Raw genomic sequence first — 19,668 nt, forward strand, 5'->3', positions numbered from 1 at the left:
TTTTCTAAAACTATTTATTTGGCTGCTTATTAGTAGAGAACAAGTTGGTAACTTCTTAGAAAATTAAATGATGCTTTCCTAGCCCATTTGTGGTTAATTTTCAATTTTAAAGTTATGAGACTCATTCCTTGAACTGGCAAGCATTGGTAAATATCTTCTGTGTGTCTAGCAGTGTGCCTGTTGGTGGTGGTCGGGCCTCACTGGTCAAACCAAAGGAGCAAAGTCTCTGCTATTCAATGGAATAACAAATAAAAACAAATATTTATGAAAATGTGACCAGTGAGATCACAGAGAAACACACCAAGTGCTACAGAAGCAGGAAGAAATAGCTCGAAGTAAGTTCCAAACTTCAACTGCTTTGAAATTAAGACAGAATTCTGACATGTATGTCAGAATTAAGTATATAGGGGGGGCCTGGGTGGCTAAGCTGGTTAAGCATCCAATTTCGGCTCAGGTGATGATCTCACGGTTCGCCGTTCAAGCCCCATGTCAGGCTCTGTGCTGAGAGCTCAGAGCCTGAGCCTGCTTCGAATTCTGTGTCTCCCTCTCTCTGCCCCTCGCGCTCTGTCTCTCTCACTCTCAAATATAAATAAATATTAAAACAAATTAAATATATAACCAGTGGAAGTTCATTTGGCATGGACTTTTTCTTCATATCCAAGCAGTCTCTTCATATTGAGTTGTTTCATCTCCAAGAGATCTACTTAATTAATTTTACCACAAAATCTTGAAATCAGAATACCTCAGATAAATGACTGGTGGCAGTGAAAATCAGAGATTAAAGTGGAGATAGCTACAGGAAGGTGGAAGAAAGGAAGGGCAACAGCTGGATGCCTGTCATTTGAGGAAGGGCGTGGATGGCAAGCCATTAATGAATTCTGGAACAGAATGAGCACACACAGATGAGCAGCTCCTAAGTTTCTCTTTAGATCCACTGTGTATGAAATGTCTATGGGATACCTGTAGGCAGACGTCCAGTAGAAGTTGGAAAAGCAGTCTGGAGCAAGGTGGGGCTTGCTGATATAGCTTTAGAAGTCTCCATTTGAGAGATGGGGATTAGAATCAGGGGGCTAGATGAGATTGGCTAGGAAGATGTCACAGGGAAGAAAAACAATTGAGGATGGAACTTGATTGTATACAGTTTCGCATCATTCCTTAAAATGTAACCATGTGATAAAAAAGCATAAACTTTCCTAAACTACAGATGCCTACCTTTTACTTCTTTTACCCAGAAAAGTTAAGAACATGATGTTAGAAGGTGGAGGAGGGTCAGTAAAGTATTCTCCAGAATGAGAAGGTACTTTGAGACACAAAACTGAAGGAAGCCACTCCATACCATTTTCAGTTTTATTCAGGGTAACAAACTGATGGGGGAATCAAGAAGATGGATGATCCAGGCCCTACACAGCCATTCTCTGCCCCAGGCTCCCCCCAGTCCAGACCTTAACCCACAGTTTTATGGAGCAAGGGGCACAGTGGTGAGGTCACAGGGCAATTATCTAAAGTGGCACCTTAGGTGTGCCAGGCATCTCTACTAGTTACCTTAAAGTAGGACCTCTGTGTGCCACTTTAGGAAACATTAAAACAAGCCTTTCTGCATTCTGGTCAGGGCATACATTAACCTCCAAGGCCTGGAACACGTTACCCTGAGGGAGATGGTTGCATAGGCACAAACAAGATGGAGGGCCAAAGATGGAGTCAGTGTTGTCAGCTCTCCTACCCACAGGCTCTGAGAGAGTGCTAACTCTGCCACTCAGAAGCTGGATAGTCACAGGTAAGTCACACAATCTGCAGGCTTCAATTTCCTTATCTGTACAATGAGGGTATCATAGCAACCATCACACCATGTACAATTTTTGTGAGAATTCAATGAGATGAGGGATGTAAAGTGCTTCATACAGTGAATGGCACAGAGAAGGCACTCAATAAATGTTAGCTACCATAATGGTGACAGTGATGAATCTTACTACAATTCTGGCCATATGGCAGGAACTTAATAAATAACTGTCTATATTGCTCCATATGTTTCTAAAATCTATTTCCATCTCTCAATGAATGGCCCACTTAAAGAGTATTTTGGTGAGTAAAAAATAATTCACTATACATTATAGACTGACTCATTCTCTGATTATGTACATACAATTGTCACTATACAAAGAACTTGATTGAGAAATGATTGCACTCTTACATTCCTTCCCTGTTGATATTAAGTAACCTGCTGCTTCTGATATTTTTCTATTCTACACATTTCTAAATATCTATGAAAAAAAAAAACCCTAGGTTTTCTAATCATCCATTGAAACATGAAAATGTTTAGTCAGAGTGAACTAATTTGTCCTCAAAGCTTTCATAATTATGGGTCCATTACTCTACTTAATAAATTGTATCATAATTAACAGTAAGTGAGTCTGTTTCTTCCCAAAGATTTATAGGCATGCTGAAGTCAAAAAATGTATTCATCCCTGTATCCTCAGGATCCAATCCAGTGTTTAGCATGTGACAGTAAGTATTCTCGATGAATCAATGAATGAATGAATGGACGAACAAACAAATGAACAAATGAAAGAACTCAGGAGCATGTAGGACAGGGAAAGGGATAACCTGGATTGTACAAGATAAAGAGTGTGGGCCAGATGAACTCTGTAGTCCTTGTGATTCAGTTGAACATTAGCCTATGGTTGATGTATCTTATCATAATGGCATTACATATGTCTCACTGTCATTAATGATGAAAATCTGTCAGTCAGATAGAAATAAGTTATAGTTTCAATATTCACAAAGTATAGCCATTTTTATGGAAAAGCAATTTTAAAAATTAAAAATCCACTCAGTTGGAAAAAGCCAAAGATGTACTATGGCACTTCAAAAAAAATCATTTTTTTATCCTGTACTCACCAGGCAAATAAACCAGTCCCACCTGGTGTAGGGGTGAAGATGATGGACAACCAATGAGGAAGAAAGAGGCTCAAAGTGCCATTCTGCAATACTGTCTGTGAACAGAAATTACAAGCATTAAATTTCTGGCAAAAGCAAAGTTGGCATATGTCACAGCCCATATGACTCTGAATGCAATCCAATACAGTAATTTTGTACTTTGGTATATGTCACAGATCATATGACTCTGGGTGCAATAAAATATAGTGATTCTGTACTTTTGGAACACTTAGGGGTAAATACACCATGTCAGATTAAAGAGGTTTCTAAATAACTCATCTTTTGTCCATTCTAAAGATGACATATTTTAAAATGTTACCCTCTGGGGATGGACATCTCTCTCAGAGGGTATCATTACAAAAAAAAAAAAAAAAAAAAAAAGAAAGAAAGTATTATTTAAGATGTTTTGGGCCACAGGGGCGCCTGGGTGGCGCAGTCGGTTAAGCGTCCGACTTCAGCCAGGTCACGATCTCACCGTCTGTGAGTTCGAGCCCCGCGTCGGGCTCTGGGCTGATGGCTCAGAGCCTGGAGCCTGTTTCTGATTCTGTGTCTCCCTCTCTCTCTGCCCCTCCCCCGTTCATGCTCTGTCTCTCTCTGTCCCAAAAATAAATAAACGTTGAAAAAAAAAAAAAAAAAAAAAAAAGATGTTTTGGGCCACAGGTAAAAGATTACCCAACTAACAGGGGCTTAAACAATATGTGCATTTCACTTTGTACATAACAAAAAGTCTTAAGTTTTCAGAACTGGTTTAGAGCTCAGCAATATCACTGAGGACTCAGGCTCTTTCTGTGCTTCCTTCCCTCCATCCTCAGCATCTTGGGGAAATCTTCCTTCATGGTCACAAAATGGCTGCCACAGTTCAAGCATCTCATCCTTGCTTAAAAGCCCATTTCCCAAACAGGAAGGAAGGAGTGGTGGTTAAAAAAAAAAAAAAAAAAAGGATTTTCTAGTCATGTGGCTCCCTGCTTTATCACAGTGTAAAATCTTTCCCAGAAGCTCCCACGCTGACTTGACCTTACATCATTTTTTCCCCTAGTGCAGCAATTTTATGGTTTTTTTTAACCTTTTAATTCAATATATGTTAAAAACAACAATAAAAAACCCAGTTTAGCCATTTCTTCCACCCCACCTCCCACACCTTGCCTCCAGCACCACCATTCTGTTCTCTGTGTCTATAAACTTGCTTTTTATTTTTTTAAGATTCCATATATGAGAGATCATACAGTATTACAGTATTTGTCTTTCCCTATCTAACTTCGTGCAATTAGCATAATGCTCTTGAGGCCAATCTATGTTGTTGTAAATGGCAAGATTTCATTTTCTTTTATGGTTCATTAATACTCTATTGTTTATATATACCACATCTTCTTTATCTGTTTATGCATCAATGGACATTATGCTATTTCCTTATCTTGACTATATATATAAATGATGCTGCTGCAACGAACATGAGGATGCATACATCTTCTCAAGTTAGTGTTTTTGACACATATTTTTTAATTGCATAACATTTACTTACAATAAGGAGACTAAAAAATATAGAGCAGAGGTTTGACAAACAATCTTGATGATGAGAATTGAAATTGCTACACCAAAGCCTGTGAATACCCAGTCCTTTCAAGAAATCTACTAGGCAAAGATCCCTTTCTAATCCTATATGACCACCATGGTGCAGTACAAAGTAGAATTAGAAGGATCTGGGATTCAATTACATCTCCCATTACTTACTCTGTTAAATGAAGACAAGAATGTCTACCCCTATAGAAATGAAGACAATAATACCTATATTGATTGTGTAAGGAGTCTATCTTACCATGTCCAGGCTCTAGATAAAATATTTTTTAATTTTTTTCTTACAGAAGTTCTTTTTCCCTTATGCTATTATGAAACCAAAATATGACTGCTATGTTCCTGAGTCAAAGAGCAGGAGTCAAATCACCCAAGGAACTAGATATGATCTATATATGCACATGAGAAAGAAAATTTATTATAATCTCTTAGTGGATAGGACTGGTACACCTTATTATCACCTTCTTCTGTACCACACAGGGAAGAGGACCATGCTTGCTGGTTAAAGCAATTATTCAAGAGTGCAGGCAGAAGAAAAGAAGGAGCAGCAAACACCTAACACTGACTGGCAAGGAGACAGATTGGCTGATCGTTTTGATTCTGAAAATGGGTCACTGTATCCTCAGCAGTAACCTCAGAATTCTAATGACTGTAGAACCCAGAGAATGCTGACCAGAGGAACAGAGCAGTGGGAAGGAAACAATTTACTTTGATAGTTCTGACTATGCTAATAGCAAATAATTTTCAAAGTGTGAAATAATTTTGTATCTAGCAATAGAGAGTTCTGGAATAGCATTCTCCTGACTTCCTTACTTCCTCTTCCCTCTTAAAATTGCTAACTGGAGGTAGTGAAAAACAGCAATGGACTAAGAAGTCAGTGACCCAGGTTGGGTTCCTGGCTTATTCTTCATTACTTTGTTTATAAATCTCCATTTCCTCAGTATGAGTTAGGTGAGGTTGGACCATATGTATCTGAAGCATCTTGCAACACTGAGATTTTATGAGTCCAGGGGCACTTTGATTTTTAAACAAGTTCTGTTTTGTTACCAACACCAACTTTATAGTTCCATAATAACTGGAAAAATAGAGGAGTACATCCATGTATGATCAAAATTTTCCAATAATATAGGAACAGCCAATTATTACCTGAGACCTGGAGGTAAGGGTGACTTAGCCAAAAGTCATCCTGATAGTCTGGGATTTAGGAAATGCAGTCATTTTTGAAAGAGGCAAAATTAATAGGTCCATCATGAAATAAAGATATTCTTTTTTAAGTCTTTTTACTTTTTTTTTAATGTTTATTTTTGAGGGAGAGAGGGAGAGAAAGACAGAGTGCAAGTAGGGGAGCGGCAGAGAGGGAGACACAGAATCTGAAGCAGGTTCCAGGCTCTGAGCTGTGAGCACAGAGCCCGATGTGGGGCTTGAACTCATGAATCGTGAGATCATGACCTGAGCCGAAGTCGGATGCCTAACAAACGGAGCCACCCAGGTGCCACAAAATAAAGGTATTCTTAAAATTTTTATAACTCTACAAAATTTGCTTGTGTGTAGGGTTCTGAAATGAACACGATCAGCTCTGACACAGGTATAATGCCCAGTGCATTATAGGAGCAAACGAAAAATACTCAAGTCTCAGTTCAAAGGCGACTCCCTTCAAAGACCTTTCCAAACCTCTACTCACCACATCCTCTACCCCTGTTAGAATTACTATAAATTGAATTCCAGTGACCTTTCATAGCACTTTATTGGTATCTTTCATAGCACAGACAGCTTTCTTCCTCTTTTAGAAGTATTTATGCACAGGTTTATCTCCTTTATTGTAAGTTCCCCATATGCTCCAAATTGCTTATGATAGTAATAAATAAAGCAATACTTGTAAAATCAATGATTTTCCAGAACAATGCCTTTCTAGGTTGCTTTGCTTTGTTTTGTTTTTTTGAAAGAGAGAGAGAGACAGACAGACAGAGAAAGAGTACATGCATGCATGCGCTCAAGCTGGGAATGGGCAAGAGGGAGAGAGAGAGAATCTTAAGCAGGCTCCACTCCCAGCATAGAGCCCAATACGGCGCTTGATCTCACAATCTTGAGATCATGACCTGAGTTTAAATCAAGAGTCAGACACTTAACCAGCTGAGCCACCCAGGCAACCCTCTCGATGTTTTATTTGTTGTTATTATTTTTTCATGCACAGGTAAGAAATATCTTACATTGTGACCCAGTGTTTCACAAAATACTTGCCCTAACCAAGTAAGATACACTCTGATATTCTCTATTCTTTTCTATTTTACTCTATTTCATTCTTTTTAATAAAGGGAGCAAATCACTAGATGATGTTTATGAACCTCTAAGTCTCACCCTAAAGTTTAATAGTGATCCAGAAGAGTTCTTTAAAAAGAAGCAAAATGTGGGGCGCCTGGGTGGCGCAGTCGGTTAAGCGTCCGACTTCAGCCAGGTCACGATCTCGCGGTCGATGAGTTCGAGCGCCGCGTCAGGCTCTGGGCTGATGGCTCAGAGCCTGGAGCCTGTTTCCGATTCTGTGTCTCCCTCTCTCTCTGCCCCTCCCCCATTCATGCTCTGTCTCTCTCTGTCCCAAAAATAAATAAACGTTGAAAAAAAATTAAAAAAAAAAAAAAAAAAAGAAGCAAAATGTAAAGGGAGATCTAGTTTCTGAAATTCATTTCTGAAAATGATCTACAATCTACTTACTCTTCTTCCTACAGATGGTGAAAAGCTAAATACTTATTTTCCCAGGCTCCCTTCCAGCTAGGCATAGCCATGACCCATTTCTGTCAAATGAAATGTAAGTACGAGTCACAGAGGTATCATCTAGGAAAGTTTCTAAAGGGGCCAGATTCTACTGGCATGTCCCCTCAGCCCTTTGCCATTCTTGCCATTCCTGCCTGAACCGTGGAGATGATACCTAGAGGTGCAACAGGCACCTACTGACAAGCACGAGCACAAGACCTACAAGGAGGGATGGGAGAACAGAAGGAGCCAGAGTCTATGGTGACATCACTGAGCCACCAGATCAGTCATGGGCTGCCTACCCCAGACATTTTACTATGTGAGACAAATAAAGTCCTTATTTGCTTAAACCACTGTTAGGTTTCTGTTTATTTATAGTTGAACATATTCCAAACTGATCCTACACTCAGTAACCATTTTTGGATTCAATGACCCTCCATGGGAGGTAAATTTTTAAAAAGGGAAGAGCGTTTTTTCTGAAATTTATTATGGAGGCTCTCTAACACTTTAATTTATACAAGAATGGCTTTGGAGAGCTCCACTATGGAGAGAACACTTCCAGTGATCATCAGTTCATAGAAAAAAATGCTTTTTGTAGAAATTTTAATCATGTATTCATCTAACTTCATCCCCAGGCAACAATGCTAGTCACTAAGGATACCACAAAGAACACAATCCAATCTCCAAGAGGCTTATAGTCTAGTGTGAGAATCAAACATACCGTGAGATACATGCTATGACAGGATGCTGTCAGGGTACTGGGATGGAACGGAGATGAGGTAGATTCACATGCCTTTCAAAGCATCAAGGCAATAAAATACAGCAAGTTCTGTAAAACCATCTTAGCAACTTCATTTCTCCTCTAAAAATGCACTAAAAGTATAATTTTTTAATGGATTAATATAAAGAAACATGTTCCCATAGCCTCCAATAAAACTCTTCTATGATCACTAAAAATGTCCCATGGAAATGTCACATGGAAAAAAAAACTTTTTTTTTCAAATAAATCTCCAAATAGCTTTTCACAAACTATGAAAAAGACTTAATGCCTGTCATCTCACAACACATTTATTTTGCATTTATCAGTTAAACTGGCGCAATTGTGAATGTTGATTTACTTAGCACATAGAAAAGACCAACAACCAAAAATAACTGACATTTTTATTCATCAACACACACTAGCATGGACAATAGAACAACAAGACAGTATATTTTGTCAAATAAAAATATAAAGACCAAAATTTTAAATAACACATCCTAGAAACAAGATTTTATTTACCACTTCTCTACCTTTTGGCTAATATCAACTACAGAAACAAGAATTTTTACTAATCCAGAGAGAGTCAATCAAATCAAGCTGTTAGAGCAAAGTCCACATTAGGATCCCGTTGACCTCAATACAGTGGTTTCACATGACAACTGGACTGAACAGATATACAGATAAGCCTACCATCTGGGATTTTTTTTTCTTTCTCTTTTTCTTCCTTTTTTTTTTTTTTTTTTTTTTTTTTTTTTTTTTTTGGCCTTAGATGCAGCACTTTTACTTATAGTGACCATATTCCAAACCAGAAATTAATGCAGCCTAACTACTAAAATTGATACTAAAATTGATACTAACTAAAACTGATACTAACCTAAAAAACCAATAACCTGATAAAAGTAACCACCATACCTGACCCCCACCGAGAAAGAAGAAATGGGGGTGAGGGAGAATAAAGGATTGTGTTAAACACAGATTTCACAAAGCAATATGGTCTAGGTGTAATTTCTATTTTAGCCCATGAGTATCTTTTTTCTCAAAGAAAACAAAAGGTTTTTGAGATAGTTCAGATAACCAGGACAATTGGCAAATTGTCACATGTACCAAGTCAGTGCTTCCTCTCACAGTAACTCCTTCAGTTACTTTTAGCTCTTTCTCTCTTCTTAAAGTTACCATGTAAGGATAAAAAAAATACACTTTCGGGGCGCCTGGGTGGCACAGTCGGTTAAGTGTCCGACTTCAGCCAGGTCACGATCTTGCGGTCCGTGAGTTCGAGCCCCGCGTCGGGATCTGGGCTGATGGCTCAGAGCCTGGAGCCTGTTTCCGATTCTGTGTCTCCCTCTCTCTCTGCCCTCCCCCGTTCATGCTCTGTCTCTCTCTGTACCAAAAATAAATAAACGTTGAAAAAAAAAATTAAAAAAAAAATACACTTTCTTAGGGTAAATTAAATATTGGGGGAGGGGGTTAAACTTTTCAAATAACTTACATTTTGGGGGTTAGTTTTTACTTTAACTTAGTTAGCTTTTTTGTATCTTTATTTCCTTTAATAGCACAAATATATATACTAGTAGTTTAAAGAACCAAATATTCTACATGTCTCATTTCACAAACCAGCAGTGCCATCCCCATCCCATTTTTCCCACCTCCCAGAGGCAACCACATAAAAATCTTTTAATTGTTTCTTTTGGCATTGACCTCCATATGCAATGTTAAATTGCTGCTCTTGATTTTTTAGTTATAAAAATCTACTATCTTTTAGACTTCCCACTATGGAAGTCACCCACCCTTCTCAATCCATACCTACAAACCCACTCTTCCCATCCTCCTTCTACAGTCATCATTTTGTATGGCTCTTTATTCAATGTCTACATTATTACTACATAAATGATATTTCCAGCTAACCATATGCTATACTAATGATTACTTTTTCCTGAACAACTCCTGTTCGTACCCTAACCCAACCTCAGTGAGTCTTGTTCTTGATCTTCAAAATGTATCTAACTGCAATTATTTTGAAAATTCACAAGTTGTTTACATCTTCTCTTAATGAAGTAAATAAAAATTCTGTCAATTTCACCTTCTTGACAACATGGCCCCTGAAAATTTCACACCTGTTCAAATTTGGACTATTTTGCTCTCTAGACTAATCGCAAAGTTGTCATCTTTGAGATTTTCCTTCACCAACACCCTGCACAGTCCCTTTGTTTCACTTTTGTGTTAAAGCCACTATTTCGTGCTTTCAGGTCTGTCTCCTTTTTTTTTTTTTTTTTGACATCTTTACTTTGATGAAGGTTTTCTTCTAGTAATTTCCTTGGAAGTAAAAATTTTGAGACCTTGAATGTATGAAAATGTACTTACTGGTGCACCTGGGTGACTCACTCGGTTAAGCATCCAACTTTGGCTCAGGTCATGATCTCACAGTTTGTGAGTTTAAGCCCTGCGTTGGGCTCTGTGCTAACAGCTCAGAGCCTGGAGCCTGCTTCGAGTTCTGTGTCTCCCTCTCTCTCTGTCCCTCTCCCACTCACTGTCTCTTCTCTCTCTCCCTCAAAAAGAAATAAACATTTTTAAAAATTTTTTAAAAAGAAAATACCCTCTCATACACAGAGGGTTTAATTTTTTTTGTATTGGATTTCACTTTATTTTGTTCTCTCTCCTGTTTTGGCATAGAAAAAAATATCACTGAAAGGAAAAAGGAAACAGCAGGTGAGCAGGACTAAAGAGACAGGACAGGGGCAGGCAGGGGGCAGCATCTGAACTGATGGAATACCTGTGCTCAGTCTGCTACCACTACCCTAATTGGGGGTTTCAGGGAGAGGGACGAGCATACTGCAGGCAGAAGAGGATGGCTAACATACTTCAGAATTTTGAAGGCATTGCTTCATTTTCTTACTGTATTCTTTCTACTGCTTTACTGTGCCCATGTGTTTCAACAGTGCTGCTGAGAAGTTTGATGCCAGTTTCATTCTTAACGTTGGGTATGTACCCTGCTCTCTCCACTTTTTCTGAAAGTGTTTAAGATCCTCTCTTTATCCCACATACTTTGCAATGTTTCATCGAAGACTTAGTGTGGGTCAACTTGCATCTCTTGTGCTGAGTTCTCAATGGGCCTTTTCAACATGTAAACTGATGTTCTCCAGTTCTGTGAAATTTTCTTGAATTGTTTGATGACTTTCTCCCTTCCATTTCTCCTTCTTTGTGGATTTCCTGTGATTGGGATGTTGGGTCTCTAGTACTAACACTCTAATTTTCTTATATTTTCTTTCTCTTTATCTTTTTTCTCCACTTTCTGGGAGTTTTCCTCAACTTTATCTTCCAAATCTTATTATATATATATTTTTTAAACTGAGTTGAATCCTCAGCAGCTTTTTTTTTTTTAAGTTTATTTACTTTTGAGACAGACAGACAGAGTATGAACGGGGGAGGGGCAGAGAGAGAGGGAGACACAGAATCAGAAGCAGGCTCCAGGCTCTGAGCCATCAGCCCAGAGCCCGATGCAGGGCTCGAACTCACGGATCGCAAGATCGTGACCTAAGCTGAAGTCGGAAGCTTAACTGACTAAGCCACCCAGGAGCCCCAAAAATCTTATTACATTTTTAAAATGTACCAATGGGGGCGCCTGGGTGGCGCAGTCGGTTAAGCGTCCGACTTCAGCCAGGTCACGATCTCGCGGTCCGTGAGTTCGAGCCCCGCGTCAGGCTCTGGGCTGATGGCTCAGAGCCTGGAGCCTGTTTCCGATTCTGTGTCTCCCTCTCTCTCTGCCCCTCCCCCGTTCATGCTCTGTCTCTCTCTGTCCCAAAAATAAATAAACGTTGAAAAAAAAATTTAAAAAAATAAATAAATAAAATGTACCAATGTTGGGGCACCTGGGTGGCTCAGCTGGCTAAGTGTCTGACCCTTGATTTCAGCTCAGGTCATGATCTCATAGTCATGAGATTAAGTCCCACATCAGGCTCCACACTGATTGTGGAGCCCACCTGGTATTCTCTCTCTCTCCCTCTCTCTCTGCTCCTCCCCTATTCATTCTCTCCCTGCCTCTTTCTCAAAATAAATAAACATTTTAAAATATATATTTAAAATTTACCCATGTTATTTTAATTTCTTTTTTATATTTAATTTTGAAATAATTTAAAATTCCTATAAAAGTTGTGCAAATTTTAGAGTTCATATTTACTTTCACTCACCATTCCCTAATGTTAACAATCTATGTAACTACAGTACCATTTAAAAAAATTTTTTTTCAATGTTTATTTATTATTGAGAGACAGAGAGAGACAGAGCATGAGCATGGGGGGGTGCAAAGAGAGGGAGACACAGAATCCGAAGAAGCCTCCAGGCTCTGAGCTGTCAGCACAGAGCCCAACGTGGGGCTGGAACTCACGGACCACGAGATCATGACCTGAGCCGAAGTCGGACGCTTAACCGACTGAGCCACACAGGCGCCTCCATTTTTAAAACCAGGAAATTAGCATTGGTATAACAATATTAACTAAATTACATGCCTTACTCAAATTTTACCAGCTGTTCCCCTAATGACCTGTTTCTGTTTGAGGATCCAATCCAGGATCTCACATGGCATTTAGTTGTTATGGCTACTTGATCTTCTCTAATCTGTGACAGGTCTTCCTCAGTCTTTCCTCATCCTTCATGACCTTGATATTCTGGATGAGTACTGGTGAGTTATTTGTATTTGTATTTGTATATTCTCTCAATTTGAGTTTGTCTGATGTTTTCTCAACATTGGATTAAGGTTATGGATTTTAGGCAAAAATACCAAAGAAGTGATTTTGTGTCCTTCATTTGCATTGTATCAGGAGTACTGATATATTGTATTGTTGATGGTATTAATCTTGATCACTTAGTTAAGGTGGTATCTGCAGTGTTTCTCAACTATAAATACACTTTTCCCTTTGTAATTGAAAAATGGCAGCAAGCAGGCAATTAAGCTAACTCGCCCATTTTGACCAAAAGTAACTGATCTGGATTACAGTTACTAGTTTGTCATGCACCCCAACAAAACAAACAGAAAAGATCTCTTTTCCCTCTGAAAACTTCAAAACTTAGTACCTTTCCAGAGCAACAGGGCCCTCAGCATCTTTAGATCTAACATGGTCTAGGGATCTACATACACAGTGTTTATGGTCCCTCTTGTTAAATAAGACTGAAAATTTAGCAAGTAGCAATGGCCTAATGTTTGAATCCTAACTGAGACTAAAATGTAGGTAATTTCCTAAAGAGAAAAGTATTCATATACAAATGTGTGAGCCCCGCGGCCTAAAACAACTTCTTCATGAGAATCAACACATTCTCTTCTTGCCTCCCAGCAGTAAGTGCCTATCTCAGATAGCACAACCAATCCTGTTCACCTTCTCTAAGGCAGAATGAATGTCTGCATTCAATGATCTAAAAAGGAAGCTCTAACTTGGAAACTTCCTAAACAGACAGAAAGACATCTCATTTCTATCAGAGTAGCCCTGAATAGACCAATGGAACTGCCAGGGCTTGTGGGCCCCAACAGGTCCAAAAGCTAAGGAAATGACAACATGGAAAACTAAAAAGAAGGAAAGAAAGGATGAAGAGGGTGTCAGGTTAGAAACAAGAGAAGAAAAGAAATGACAGTAGCTAAAATTTACTGGGTACATATGTGCCAGACTTGAATTATAAATACAACAGCCCTTTAAGGTAGACATTATCACTGCCCCCATTATACACAGGGAAAAAATACAGAGGCGCACCAATTATCTCTGCGGCCACCGAAGGTGCTACTCTAACTTGCATAGCCTTAGTATGAACACAGAGAACTTGGCCTTTAATATGCCTAATGCTTTTCTAGTAAATACATACTAGTGCTTTTCTACCAGGACAACCAACATAACTCAATGGTGCTTATTAAATATTTTCATGTTCTTGTACAACCCAAATGAGATCCAATTATTAAAGACCAAGCTGTTACAGAGAAATCAAGAAAAAAGAGGAAAAAAGAATAATGATTTCCCTCACCATGTTCAGATAAGCCAGCCTGGTATTTGCTTTAGGGAACTGTATGACCTGTTCTGAGTATAAAACAGCTTTCTTATGGCTAATGAGAAAATTTCCACACAGCTAACACTGAAAAGGTGTGCAGATTGGAATAAATCAATCTTGCCAGCCTTGGAACTTTCCAAATACACTACTCATACTGACAGTGTCAGAAGGTCAAGAAACGTACAAATCTCCTTCAATAAGGATGAGTGCTTTTAAACACTAGCAGTCCAGAGTTTAGTCCTATAATTCTTCATAGAGAAGATCCACTCGTGGGACATGAACTTCCTATCTCCTCTATCATCTCTCTTGTGCTCTGTCAGTTATTTATGGCTTGTAATTCTAAGGGCCCCTAGGGCCCTTCCCAACTCCTGCACAAGTCTAAAGGACAGGGAGAATCTGGCTTGAGGAAGTGTGGCCTGGGAACAAATGGGTTTTTATGAAGAGCCTTAAAAAGACAAGAAGCCCAAGCTTGCAGGGACAGTTCTGCCTCTGCATCAAGGTATTTCAGAAAGCACACTGCCCCAGAAAAACACCCTACACAACCATTCCACCTGGGCCTGAAAGTCCTTCAATAGGAGCCCAAGCCATAACACAGTAACTTCAATACCTACCCAGCAACTTTTCAGAAAATAGGTTTCAGTGAGGACAAGAGCTTGGGGTTGGAAGATTTCTGATGAAAGGTATAGGCCACAAAAAGCATTAGTCAGGGTACTAGCCCAAAGCTATGGAAGAAACTATTAGATTTTCCAGGGATGGAACTGCAAAGTATCAAGAACAGAAAGATGGGAGTAAGATTAGCTATAATAAATATCCAACAAACATCACAGATATTCCACATTTAGAATCATATTGTACCTCGTCTCTAGACTCGATAAATTTTGACAGAAAACAAAGGTATTACAGGTTGGAAAGGATGCTGCCTCTTCACTGAAAAAGATAACCTAAGTTTGCAATATTAAAGGGCATCAGATAATAGTGACAACAATAAATAATTAATAGCAGGGGCGCCTGGGTGGCGCAGTCGGTTGAGCGTCCGACTTCAGCCAGGTCACGATCTCGCGGTCCGTGAGTTCGAGCCCCACGTCAGGCTCTGGGCTGATGGCTCAGAGCCTGGAGCCTGTTTCCGATTCTGTGTCTCCCTCTCTCTCTGCCCCTCCCCCGTTAATGCTCTCTCTCTGTCCCAAAAATAAATAAACGTTGGAAAAAAAAATTTTTTTTAATAAAATAAAATAAATAAATAAATAAATAATAGCCAACACTTAACACAGAGCTTATAATGTAGGAAGCAATCTCTAAACTCATGAACTCACTTATATTTCCTCATGTTACTCTCACACAACCATATAAAACAGGTCCTTTAATTGCAGCCAAGTCCTATTATTTTATTTAAAATGGGAACAGATTTAAGTTTGTACTTTGTTCCTACCATATTAAACAACCCAAGCTCAGAGTTTCATAACTCTTAACTACCTTGAAGAGTCATTTGAAAGATCAATAATAAACTAGAGGCAAATGTCTTCTGTTTCCTAGCAAAAGACATTACACTTCTTTGGACACAGTTTTGTTTACAAGCTTCCAGGTTTCTACCTGGCATTCTTGCAACATCATAGTTGTTCTCTGCTTTTAGTGAAAGCACAGAGCTCCAAGAAAACATGGAGCATGTTCCACTGAGAACCCTGAGTCCCCATCACCATGAAAAAAGACTTACAAAGGAAATTCTTAACTTCCTTCCTAAGAAAGAGATACCAAAACTAAACAGAAAATGTGACAGTTGGTTATCATCCATCCTGAAAACATGTTTGCTACCTACTGCTAGGTGAACAATCCAGAAATAACTTCTGTCTTTTGACAGTGAATTAAGAATAACATTGAAGAATTATGCCTATGTAATGTTGTAAGAATTATGCACATACTCATGAAAAGGTAAAGAGGTCTCCTCTTCTCTCCAAGACAATGCATAGATGTACAAAAGACACAGAACAGAAAACCTAATAATAAAAGCAAGATTTCTACTGGGACACAGACTCTCCACAGGACTATGACAGAAGTTCTACTATTCTTTAAGGATTAATGTAACAAAATGATTAGTAATATAAAGAACACATATTTGTCTTGTGCAAGTGGAAGCAATAAACTTGAGGGAAGGAGCAAAACTGTTTATTCTTATAGTATACCCTCATTTTCAGTTCTTCAAACCAGAATCTTAGAAGGAAAGGCCCAGCTAAGATCTATTCAGTTTTTCCTTCTAAGTTAATGGCCCATCAAACCACTGTCCAGACTCTCTTAGATTTGGCGTTCATCCAGCCAGCTAGCTGCACTGGAAACCCTCAGAGAGTTCAAATGACCCATTCTGCAGGCTCCCCAAATCAGGCAGCTAATGATCTAGCATTCCTCCTTCCAATGTCTAATCCTCCTTTTTCCTTTTTCTTTCCTTCTACCTCTCCCCTTGCCATGTCCTTTGAGTCATGAATATAAATCTTCAATACAGTCCATATAGTATCGCTCTTTCTCTGAGAACATAGTGCAGGGCTATGGTGTGAAGGAAATGGGTGACTCCAATTAAATATAGACAGTGTGCCTCCAGAGAGGCAAGGCAAGATGAGCTTTTTAAAGACTAACCATTTATTCATTTACTCATTCCACAAACACTGAGCGAGTTCCAACCATATGACAGGCATATTGCTAAAAGCTAGGGATAGAATGGTAAGCAAAAACATAGTTCCTGACTTCATGGGACTTAAGGACTCATGGAGAAGAGAAACCTTAATAAGTAACTATACACTTAAATGTAAACCTGCAGCTATGATGGGTGCTATGAAACATATCAGCCTTGTGAGTACAGAGTAGGGATGTGGGTTAGTAGGAGAGTTCAGGAGGGCTTCCCCCAGGAAGTGACAATGAGAGTCCCTAACAAGGATGAGCCAGAGGGAGGAGAGGAAAAGGGGAGAGCTGCAGGCAGAGAGAGAATGTGAGGGCCCTGTTGAGAAAGGGAGCTGGGCAAATGTGAAGCCAAGTGTGAAGCCGAAAGAAAGCCAGTGTGGCTGGAGGACAGACAAGGAGGGACCCAGCAGAGCCTGAAGAGGCAGGAGAGGCCCAATCCAGCAGAGAGAGTTAAGCAGTTCTGACTCTCCAAGGAGCAATGGGAAACCTAGAAGGCTTTTAAACAAGGAGATGATGGTCTGGGTTTTCAGAAAGTTCAACAAAGTCACACATGTAATCCACACAGTCACTAATTAAACTCTTCTAATCGGTAGTTTTAGCCCTGGACCCTGTTCTGCACAATACCAAAAAAGGGGGTGCCTGGGTGGCTCAGTCAGTTAAGCATCTGACTTCAGCTCAGGTCATGATCTCACAGTTTGTGAGTTCGAGCCCCACATCAGGCTGTGTGCTGACAGCTTAGAGCCTGGAACCTGCTTTGGATTCTGTGTCTCCCTCTCTCTCTGCCCCTCCCTTGCTCATGCTCTGTCGGTCTGTCTCTAAGAATAAATAAACATTTTTGAAAAATAAAAAAAATAAAAAATAAAAAATACCAAAAAGGTAATACATCCAAATGCATGATTTGACTATTTGGGAAAATAGAAACAACAGAGGGCTGGGAGGCAGGGCCCCTTGGTTTTTGTCTGTTTGAGGACCTTGAACTAGTCACTACATTTGTCCAGCCCCTGTTTCCTCATTTCTAAAATGAGGAAGTGCACAGTAGGACCACTCAGTCCATTCCCTCTCTAGGAGTCTCATTAGAAAAAGAAAAAAAAATAGACTTTAAAAAACCCAAGTGGCCAATAAATATAAAAGAGATGCTGATATTCATTCATAATGAGAGAAATTAAAATGCATCAGACTGGCACAAAATCATGGCTGGCAAGGATGTGGAACAACAGGAACTCATACTATTAAGTAGGAATGTAAACTGGTGCAACCACTTTACAGAATAATTTGGCAGTAGCTGGAAAGACTGAAAATGTACACAACCTATGACTTAGCAATTCCACCCAGAGAGACATACCCTAAATAAACTTTTACACATATGCACAGGAAAGTTAAGAGTACTCATAGCAGCATCATTTTTGAACAAACTAAAAACAGCCTACATATCAGCAAGAGAATACAGAAATAGGGTATATTCATAAAATGGAAAACAACATAGCAGTGGAAATGAGTGAAATGGAGCAATATATATAGCAACAAGGAGAAACATCATAAACAAGACTGAGTGGAATAAAAACAAATTGAGAATACATTTGACATATCTTTTATATAATGTTTAATTTTTGCACAATGACTGTTTAGTAACACTCATTTTTAATAAAAGTACAGAGATATACATAGGAGAGCTAAGTGACAAATTCAAGACAGTAGTCACCTCTAGGAGATAGGGAGGGAAATATAACCAGGAAACGGGCTTTAACTAGATTTGTAATATTTTAATAGCTTAAAGTTGGTGGCGAATGCACAAGTAATTATTATGTTATCCTTTATACCTTTTTTTACATGGAAAATATTACTAATAACAACAAAGAACAGGAAGCAGAAGAAAAACAGATTGCTTCTGAAATCAAATTTGCCAAAACAGCAGAACCTGATGACATATAGATATAGCCTTGAGAAGAAAAGGGGTCTGGCCTTGAACCAGAAAGTAACAGGCATGGGTTCTGGGTATGGATATGTTAATAACTAACCATGTGCTCCTGGATGAATCTTCTAATGCTCCAGGTGTTAGCTCCCTCCTCTGTAAGTAAGGAAGTTGCAACAGATGATGTCTAAGGTCCTTCCTGTCCATATCTAAAATCTCATGGTTTTCCACTGTGCTCCCCACTTCCCATCTCAACAGGAGCTCTGGCACTGGGCAGCAGAGGGGCTACATGATGGATCATTTGCAATCCAAATTAAGGTTTTAAAATTTGCATTTACTTGGGATAACTGGGTGGCTCAGTCTGTTAAGTGTTTGACCTCGGCTCAGGTAATGATTTCATGGTTCGCGGGTCCGAACCCCACATCAAGTTCCGCACTGACAGTGCAGAACTTGCTTGGGATTCTTTCTTTCCCTCTCTCTGCCCCTTCTGTGAGCTCTCAGGCTCTCTCTCTCTTTCTCTCTCAAAATAGGTAAATAGGGGAGTTCTGGGGAAGATGGTGGTGTAGGAGGACGCTGGGCTCACCGTGTCCTGCCGATCACTTAGATTCCACCTACACCTGCCTAAATAATCCAGCAAACCACCACAAAACTAGTAGAACAGGGTCTCCGGAGCCAAGAGCAGACGAGAGGCCCAAGGAAGAGGGTAGGAAGGGCGGCAAGGTGGTGCACACTACACACTTGCGGGAGGGAGCCAGGGTGGAGGGGCGGCCCGCCGGCCAAGCAGAGACCCCGAGTCTGGCTTGCAAAATCGGAGGGGCCAGACAGAGTGTGTTCGGACAGCGAGCGGGACTTAACATCTGGAAGGTTATAAGCTAACAGCTCTGCTCGGAGAGTGGGAAGGCTGGAGGACAACGGGAGGGAGAGTTGCTGAGCCGTGGACCACAGAGCTCAGTTTGGGGGGGGCGGGGAGGCGCTCGCCAGCACCATCTCTCTCACCCATCCCCCAGCCAAAATCCCAAAGGGAACCAGTTCCTGCCAGGGAACTTGCTGGCACCTCGCAAACACCCAA

General features: G+C 39.8%; 1 protein-coding gene across 7 annotated transcripts in view; it reads right to left on the bottom strand.

The window, feature by feature from the left end:
* CRACD (capping protein inhibiting regulator of actin dynamics) overlaps positions 1-19,668 on the bottom strand; it is a 282,825-nt gene that overhangs the window by 199,385 nt on the left and 63,772 nt on the right. For 4 of the 7 annotated variants that reach the window (XM_086705003.1, XM_086704994.1, XM_086704995.1 and 1 more), the window contains one exon: positions 2,896-2,990. The exons of 1 other annotated variant lie outside the window; for it this stretch is intronic. The gene's annotated coding sequence lies outside the window, so the exon portion shown is untranslated. Of the gene's footprint in view, positions 1-2,895; positions 2,991-7,969; positions 7,990-19,668 lie in introns of those variants that run through there. 2 more of the 7 variants (XM_086704997.1, XM_086704998.1) reach the window with 2 other exon arrangements.

Source organism: Puma concolor, chromosome B1 (assembly GCF_028749965.1).
Source record: "Puma concolor isolate L17-30 chromosome B1, mPumCon1.1.hap2, whole genome shotgun sequence".
In the NCBI taxonomy this organism is placed as follows: domain Eukaryota; kingdom Metazoa; phylum Chordata; class Mammalia; order Carnivora; family Felidae; genus Puma; species Puma concolor.